Source organism: Oxyura jamaicensis, chromosome 9, assembly GCF_011077185.1.
Source record: "Oxyura jamaicensis isolate SHBP4307 breed ruddy duck chromosome 9, BPBGC_Ojam_1.0, whole genome shotgun sequence".
Taxonomy (NCBI): domain Eukaryota; kingdom Metazoa; phylum Chordata; class Aves; order Anseriformes; family Anatidae; genus Oxyura; species Oxyura jamaicensis.
The window spans coordinates 7,832,095-7,840,350 of NC_048901.1; the positions used below are offsets into that span (position 1 = coordinate 7,832,095).

The 8,256-nt window shown below is 46.6% G+C and overlaps 1 long non-coding RNA gene across 2 annotated transcripts; it reads left to right on the forward strand.

Annotated features, from left to right (window-relative positions):
- Positions 1–362: 362 nt before the first annotated feature.
- LOC118171598 lies at positions 363–4,803 on the forward strand. 2 transcript variants are annotated; one of them, XR_004753271.1, is made up of 4 exons: positions 366–580; positions 777–889; positions 1,846–2,004; positions 3,468–4,803. It is a non-coding gene; the product is annotated as an uncharacterized LOC118171598 (long non-coding RNA). The 2 variants fall into 2 exon arrangements; XR_004753270.1 differs by lacking the exon at positions 3,468–4,803 and having other exon boundaries at positions 363–580; positions 1,846–2,052.
- The last annotated feature ends 3,453 nt before the right edge of the window (positions 4,804–8,256 follow it).

Consider the following 8,256-nt stretch of genomic DNA (forward strand, 5'->3'; position numbering starts at 1 on the left):
CTGAGGCCGCAGAAGGAGCTGGGGTCATTTCACCTTCATGAGACAAGTCTCTCTTCTGTGACTGGGTAAATTCAGCTTTCATCCTGGCTTGGCCACAGGCCAAGAGCAGCTTTCTTTTTATAGCGCACGTGTATACGCGTGCTGACACCACATCCTGCCCCCCGGCACAAAACCCCTTGTCAGCACGAACGAGGCAATGAGGCTGGTCGTCGCTCGTTCTCTGCGGGAAGAGCATCTCGCAGCCCCCGCGCCAGCGCCTTGTGCTTGGCCTTCAGCGCGTCGGCTTCTGCTGCAGGGTGCAAAAGGGCGGCTGGGAAGGCAGTGGGCTTATAAACAGCACTTCCTCCATGCTGCTCGCTTCTGGTTCTGCAGGGATGCGATTGCGGCACCGGAGGATGTGAGGAAACACGTGGTTAGGGCTTTTGCGGCTCTCAGCTCAGTTTCACGCAGCCCCGCTGGCTTCGGGGGCAGCAGAAAGCACAAGAGCTTTGGGTGGGAGGTTGTGAGCTGCAGGGCATCTGGTCTTCGCCCGCCAGATCCAGCCTGGATTGCATATAAAATCATGTTCTGGTCTTTTAAGGTCATTTTTTTGTGTCTATATGTATTTTTAATTAATTTTATTATATTTTTAACCAAATAGAGCAAAAAGCTATATAAAATATTGTACTGCCATTTTACTGGTTTTATACTGCTTTTTATTTTATAAATACTATCTTTTATTTTTTCCCTTTTCCAAATATAACTAGGAGGCTTTTTTTTTTTTTTTTTTTTAATAGGTATGAGGATTTCTTATTCCTCTGGAGGAACCAAGGGGTCTGGGACACAGCGGCTCAGTGGAAGGGAGAACACATCTCCCATGGGTGAGAGGGCAGTGAGGACCCATGTGAAGGTGTATAATGCTCCATGAGCTGCTCTGTGCAGGCAAAATGTAGAGCTTGCTCTTGTTCCAGCTTTTCCATAACAAGGCATTTAAAAATATTAATTAAAAAAAATCAAAACACTATTTTTAATTTCTCGTCTGTTTTAACATTAGGAGTTGTGCTCTGGCTTTGCTCTTCTAAGAAGCAAAAGAGGCCACAACACGCATGAGCTACCCAAGGAGTCTTCCAGAAAAATAACTGATGGATGGCTATTTTTTGTGTTTTAAGGTAACATTCTGGTTCCTCCCATCTCCGCTTTCCCTGGTGTGCACATATATACATGTGCAGACGGCTATGTGCTTGCACACCTGCACATACAAGATTTTCAAAAGATAGAAATTTAGGCTTGGGGATGTCTCTGCATATTTGCTGGAGCGGCTCAACACAGATATGTTTCAATGAAGCTGCAGTGGCTCCTCTGTTAACTCATCCCCACAGCAGACCAAACCCAGCTGAACCACATGCAACAGCACTAATCTGGTGCCATTCATTGTAGCAGTTTTCTGCTGTGAGAGATAATTAATTAGTTTCTGTAAAGACCTTTGAAGGTGTAAAGTGCTAAGTAAGTGTGTAGCAGTATTATCCAAAGGGTGTGGACTTCAAAGTGTAATGGGCACTATTTAAATATGAACATTTGTAAACTCAGCCCATAATTTATTTTAAAACAAAAAAGAACAGTGTGTCAAGAGGAGGACCCGGCCCTGGACTGCAGAAATCATTCTCTGGCCAAGGCTGCTCGACTGCAGCACGCGTGGTGAGCGCTGGGGCTGCAGTGCCCAGCCCCAGGGGGGACAGAAAGGGGATGGGGAAGCCAATGAGATGCACACACTGGGGTTGCCAGCGGGGATGCTTTCATGCTTCCTATCTCACGGACATCTCCGCCATCTCCTCATGCTGGTTCATCTTTCTTCCTTTTTTTGCTAAGGCAACAGGACATAGGATGACAGTGTACATTTGTCTGCCTTTCTGTGGAGTTTGGCTTTCCAGAAGAGCGTTTCTGTATCAGCACATCTGAGAAACAGCAGTCGCTTTGGTAATGCTGACCCTGAAGAAGAGTCACAAAAACTAGTCATCTCCCTGGATGGTGAGCCTTCAGTTCATGATCCTTGGTTTTCAGCCTTAACACACTGGCATAGCCAGGAAGAGTCTTTCTCTTTTAATATTTTTCTATTTTAAAACTGATTTGATTAAAGTGGGAGACTAAAAGTGCTGAGAAAAAAAAAAAAAAAAAAAAAAGGAAGAAGAAGAAAAGCAGTCCTTTCTCAAAGATTAGTAGGTAAATTGCTTGGCATGGAAAGCTCCTACAGTACCTCTGCGTGAGCTCAGCCTTCCGTCTCTGTAAGCCTTGTGAAGATTGTAGGTGGCAGGCAGCCCTTGCCTGGACAGAGCTATGGTGTGTTTTTTTCAGCTGATACCTTCCACCTGTAGGTAACTGAAAACGTTCCCGTTTGGTAGGCTTGATTGCTCTGAAGGTTTCAATCTGCGGGCTTTTTGTGGCTAAATTCCCCTCGAACCGTGTGGCAGCTCTCAGGGATGATGGTCATGCAGGCATCTGTGATGCTGACAGCAAGCTGAATATGAGCCAGCAGTGTGCCCTGGCAGCCAGGAGGGCCAACCGTACCCTGGGGTGCATCAAGCACAGCATTGCTAGTCCATCGTAGGAAGTGATCGTCCTGCTCTACTCTGTGCTGGTGCGGCCTCACCTCGAGCACTGTGCGTAGTTCTGGGCACCACAGCACAAAAAGGACATGAAACTGTTGGAGAGTGTCCAGAGGAGGGCGACGAAGATGGTGAAGGGCCTGGAGGGGAAGATATACAAGGACCGGCTGAGGTCACTTGGCCTGTTAGCCTGGAGAAGAGGAGGCTGAGGGGAGCCCTCATCACAGTCTACAGCTTCCTCATGAGGGGGAGTGGAGGGACAGGCACCGATCTATTCTCTTTAGTCACCATTGATAGGACCCATGGGAACGGGGTTAAACTGAGGCAGAGGAGGTTCACGCTAGACATCAGGAAGAGGTTCTTCACCGAGAGGGTGGTCACACACTGGAACAGGCTCCCCAAGCAAGTAGTCACAACACCAAGCCTGTCGGAGTTTAAGAAGTGTTTGGACTGTGCACTTAGTCACGTGGTCTAAAATTTTGGGTAGACCTGTGTGGTGCCGGGAGTTGGACTTGATGATCCTTGTGGGTTCCTTCCAACTCGGGGTATTCTATGGTCAGAAGGCATCTGTGGGGGCACAGGCGGCTGTGGGAGCCTGCAGGGGGCAGTGGGGACTGGGGGTGCCACCCACCAAAGGGACCTGTGCACAAATTTATGGAGCTATGCTGTGTTCTGCCACTGCTTCCAGTGCAAGTGTCAAAAGGAGAAAAACCAAAGGTAGAAGCCAATATATGGAATACCCTTTTAATCCTTTCACCAGTGTTCACAGCCTTATTTCTTTCACCCGTGACTGGGGATTTGTAGATGTATTTGCTTCCAGTTTGAATTAATGGATGTATTTGACTGTGCTGTTTTATTTTATTTATTATTTTTCATTCTTTTATTCAGGAAATACATTCTGTTATGGTACTGTTTTTCAGAGAGACTGCTATTATTTCCTTTCATGTTTAACAACTGATGGAAATCTGTTCTTGGCTTTAGTAGTAGATTCTGACTGGAATGGATGCTGCACTTTATAGATAGCTTTCAATTGTTCTACAGCAATAAAAAGTTTATTAAAATGACATGGTTTTGCAACATGACATACTGCTATTGTTGCTGTCCAGGAAACGAATTTGCAACAGACTTTTTTCCTATGATTCTTCTGGCAATTGTTTTCTTCTGTTTCTGACAGCCTTTACAGGCTACCCTCGGTTCCTGTGATTTGCAATAATGTTTTAAAAATAGGTTTTAATTCTGAAGTGGCAGCTTGAATTGAGTATAAATCATTCCATTCTCACGAGAAAAAATAATTAAATCCCGATAAGGATGAGAATTACATTTACTTGTGCTTTCTCCTGTAAATATTTATTTTGGGGGTGTTGGGCTGTTCTTTGCATATGAATTGAATGAACTGAAAGATGAAAACATGCTCACCAGTATGTGTTTCTTTGAGAAAAGCTTCTGGAGTCGGCAGTGAACATCCACAGCCAGTAGCAGAGCTGAAATGCAGCCTCAGGAAAAGTCACAGGCACTTTGGAAACCTGGGTGATTAAATTCAGCCTCTTCAGCTTGGTCTGTTCCACAGTCCGTGGAAAGACTCAATTCTTTTTCTTCCAGACTTTAAGTAGAAGATATTTAACAAAACTGCAGTAGTTTCTGGTCCTAAAATTTTCTTCCCAAAGCCTTTTCCATGAAATCCTTTGTCAGGGAACATGAACCTGCGTTTTGGTCTCTGAATTATATCAGAGCATCCCTATGGCTAAGCAGTCGTGAACTAAATCATAGACTGGATGTTGGTTTATGTTATTTCTTCATTGTATATTTCTCAAGGCACCTGGAGAGAAGACCCAGATTATTTTTACAAATGCTCTGTGTCATGCCTGTTGTGTGACTGTGGAACTGGCCATGTAGTTAGCAGGAACATCTCTGTACCAGTTGTGTGGAGCAGTGGAAAGATGCATGACGTAAAGGCATTTGTTTTCACCTTCCTGGGCTACCTTCCTGCTGCTTGCCTTCACTCCTGTTCCCAGTGCTTCTGCCCTAACGAAACAAGGGAGATCTCAGAGCAAGGTAAAAAAGGTGAGTTGCTTCCCCTGCATGAAGTACTAAGGGAGAGGAGGGTGCAGCAGAGGGATTAAGAAATAAACCTTGATCACTGCTTTTGTGGCAGCAGCCGTGTCCCTGACTAAGGAAGAAAGTAACCACAAAGCGTCAGCAGCAGAACCAGAGCTAAGGTGCAACTTCAGGATGTTTAAAACACGTTCAAAACATGCACTGCCCTTCACTTCCTTGCTCTCAACTTCTCTTTCTCTGCTTTTACTTAACCTGCCGGTGTGGCTCTTCCCCATTCCCTCCTTTCTCTCTGGGCTCCGGGGCTCAGGGACGGGTGGGATGGGGACCTCGGGGGCTGTGGGGACAGGCGGGAGGAGGGAGAGGGTGCGGGAAGCCACCGCTGCCTCCTCTGAGCAGCTCGAGGATCTTGCTTTGGCTTTTTCATCAGAGACAGCAGAAGGAGGTTGGGTGCCGTTACATCACTGCTGTGAAATGCATGTTAATGGCTCGTCGGCTCGGCTCCACGTTTGGTGGGAGGGAAAGCTGGCGTGTCTGGCAGTGCCAGGCCCTGCAGCAAACCGCAGGGCGCTGGTGCTGGTACTGGCCCCAGCTGCTGCTGCTGTGTTTTTTGTTTTTGTTTTTAGTGGAGAAAAGTAAATCAAACTTTGGCTCCTGTGTTACGGTTTGCCATAGGCTCCTTTTGCTGTGTTACTTTGAAATCGTATTTTAGAGGCAGTTTTATCACTGAGCTCTTAAAGAAACCAACCCCATGTGGATAACACCCTACAGGTGTGATGTCCTGGCAGGGACGTGTCAGCCCAGTCTGGTTTTTGGCTGACAAGCCCATGGAGCAACCTGCAGCCTCTGTGCCTTTGTTTGCTGTTGGGATCGACGAGAGCAGAGGAAGGCTGGCATGGCGAGCTAGCTGGTGCTGCATGGACCAGGCATCCTGTGCCAAACACAGGGCTCTGCTCCAGATACAAAGGAAGAAATGAGGTGAGCAAAACAGAGAGGCTCAAGGAAGGATGAATTTGCTCCATTTCATAGGACAGCATGTTATTTTTCCCTACTTTCGCCTTTTGTTAGAGCAGGATACTGGTTAGAGGAGCTGAACCTGAGTTGCAGGGCTCCCTGGACCTCAAACCAGCAGCAAAAACCCTTACGATCCCATTCAGCTGTCTGCTCCTACTGAGCACAGCATCTGAACACTTGCTTTTCTAATTTATTTATTTTTTAACTTTGGTGGAGTAACTTGATTTTTTTAAATCATGTTTATTCACTTCCTAATTTGTAAGAATTAAGTAATTCACAATGGATGTCTCAGTCAGTGCTGTGAATGGCTATTGTACTAAAAGATCTCTCACATGTTGAATTTAATTTATAAGAGCTTGGAAAAATCATGGTCTCTCTGCTCACGGATTTCCCTGAAGTGCACTACATGGTGATGGTAATTATTCTGAACACATCACTTGCGTGGACTTATTTCCAGCGGTCATTTGTAAAGCAGTAGTGTCTATTTTCCAAGTGCTGGTGTTGAATCACTGTGCCGGTGCTTGTCTTTAATTCTTTCTTCTCTCTCTTCACTACCCTGAATATTATCTGTTTAAACTTGAATGTTTTTAGCATAATTACAGGTTAACAATTTGAGCTCAGACATACACACCCTTTCGATGTTGGCTTTGAGAAGAATTATTTCCAGCTCACCAGCAGGATATACAAACTGCCAACATTTTGCCGACCGCATGCTGTGGGCCCAGACAAGCCTGGCAAACCATACCCAGAGGCCTTGTCACCTTGTCACCCGCATGAGAGGCATGTCCCACCGCGCACTTCAGGTCCAGAACTGCTCTGTCTGTCTGTGAGACGAGCTGTCATCACAGGGAGATTTTTTTTCCCCTGCCCCACCTTCCAGTGGTCCAGGAAATCATCCCCACAGCCGCAGCACTGCTGCAGCTGCCTGGCTGTGTAGCTGAACGCAAATTCTTGTGCACTTTGACACTGTCGTGCACAGGGCTGGTTGCAGGTGTGGTCAGAAATGTCCTTCTGAGCCTGAGCCCTAGGACACAGCCCGCCAAGCAGGCCTTTTCACATGGGCAGCGCAGTGTGCGAGGAGGCCAAGCCTTTCACTTGTTCCATGAGATCTCTCTGCAGCAGAGCCAGCGACAGGAATCTCCTGTTGTCTTAATCAGATTTTTTTTTTTTTTTTTTAATGCCCTCATTACCAGGAAATACCACTGCTACTGCTCCTCAGAGAAAAGGAATACCTGTATCATTTGGTGCCTCCCCTCCACCACCCTGACCCTCTCAGTACACATAAAGCCCAGGGAACTGTCAGGGCTGAAACTGCAGGTGAACAAGGGGACTTTCAACAGGGAAGACAGTGCGATGTTAGAGGCAGATGGCATGCAAAGGATCCATGAATGAAAAATCAGTCTCACAGGGGCGAGCAGTTGGGCTGTGAAATACTGGAGGTTGCTGTCAGGCTGCTAAAAGACGCAGTTAGGGCAGAATACACAGACTATACATAGATCTAGAAATGAAACACAGGGGGCAACGCAGTGGCCAAGCATGTTGCTTGGGCACACCAGCTGAGCTCTGCTGAGCTGCTGTTTTCTTGGCCCTCTGGTTGTTGCCCTGTGAGGCAGCCGGTGGTCATATTTGTTGTCTATTGGGTGATTGTATTTGGTGTCTATGAAAACTATTTTTGCTTATGCTTGAGTGTTTTTTTAAATTATTATTTTATTTAGTAAACTTCCAGCTCAGAGGAAGGGAACATCTTCCAGGCGTCAGGGCAGAGAAGTGTGCAGGGGAGACCCTTTGGTTCCCAAGGGCAGTGTTAAGTGCAGCTGCACATGGAAACCCCACTGCGCCAGTTCAGGTGCCCTTATGGAAATTGCTTTTGCTTTTCACCTGCCCAGTCACCTCCTGGTGGCTTGAATACATCCACAGTCCACCCAAGATGAGAGTTACGTTTTACTTCCCATTTCTACACTTTTCACAAACAAATCTCTGGTTGCCTTTCTGTAGAGGGAGGAGGAAGAAAATCAGCCTTCACACCTCCCTTCAGACCTTCACCTGGCTCTGGTGCTGCAGGTTGCCAGATGCAGGGCAGGAGGACCATGTGAACCAGGCAGACAAGAAAACCAAATGTCTCATTTCTTCATATCCACTTCTTCCTTTCCTGCTCCTGCAGCTTATCTCTAGTGGAGGGAACCAGACCAGCAGCGATTTGAGGGACTGGCTGCTCTGCATGACCTCCCTGCACAGGGACAACAGCAGAAGTGCTGGGCTGCCTTTCCAACCCAAAATGCAATAAGCCCCGGAGGAAGGGTTGTGTCCAGTACTGTGTCCAGGTAAGGAACGTGTGGGAGAGCAAGGGACAGCTTGGCCCACCTAACACAGTTTTTTTTTTTTTTTTTTTTTTTTTTTAAAAAAAAGGCAGAAAAGGCAAAACATAACACGTGGCATTCAAAGCAGAGTAACACTGTTCTGCAGAAAAAAATGACACTGAGGACCCCAACCAAAAACTTTCCCAGTGATGTGACAGGCGAGCTACAGGAGAGTAATGTGAAGAAATCTAACACGGCAGAGGTAATTAAAAAGAAACTGAAGATAGAAACTGTCAGCTGGAGATGTATGGTGC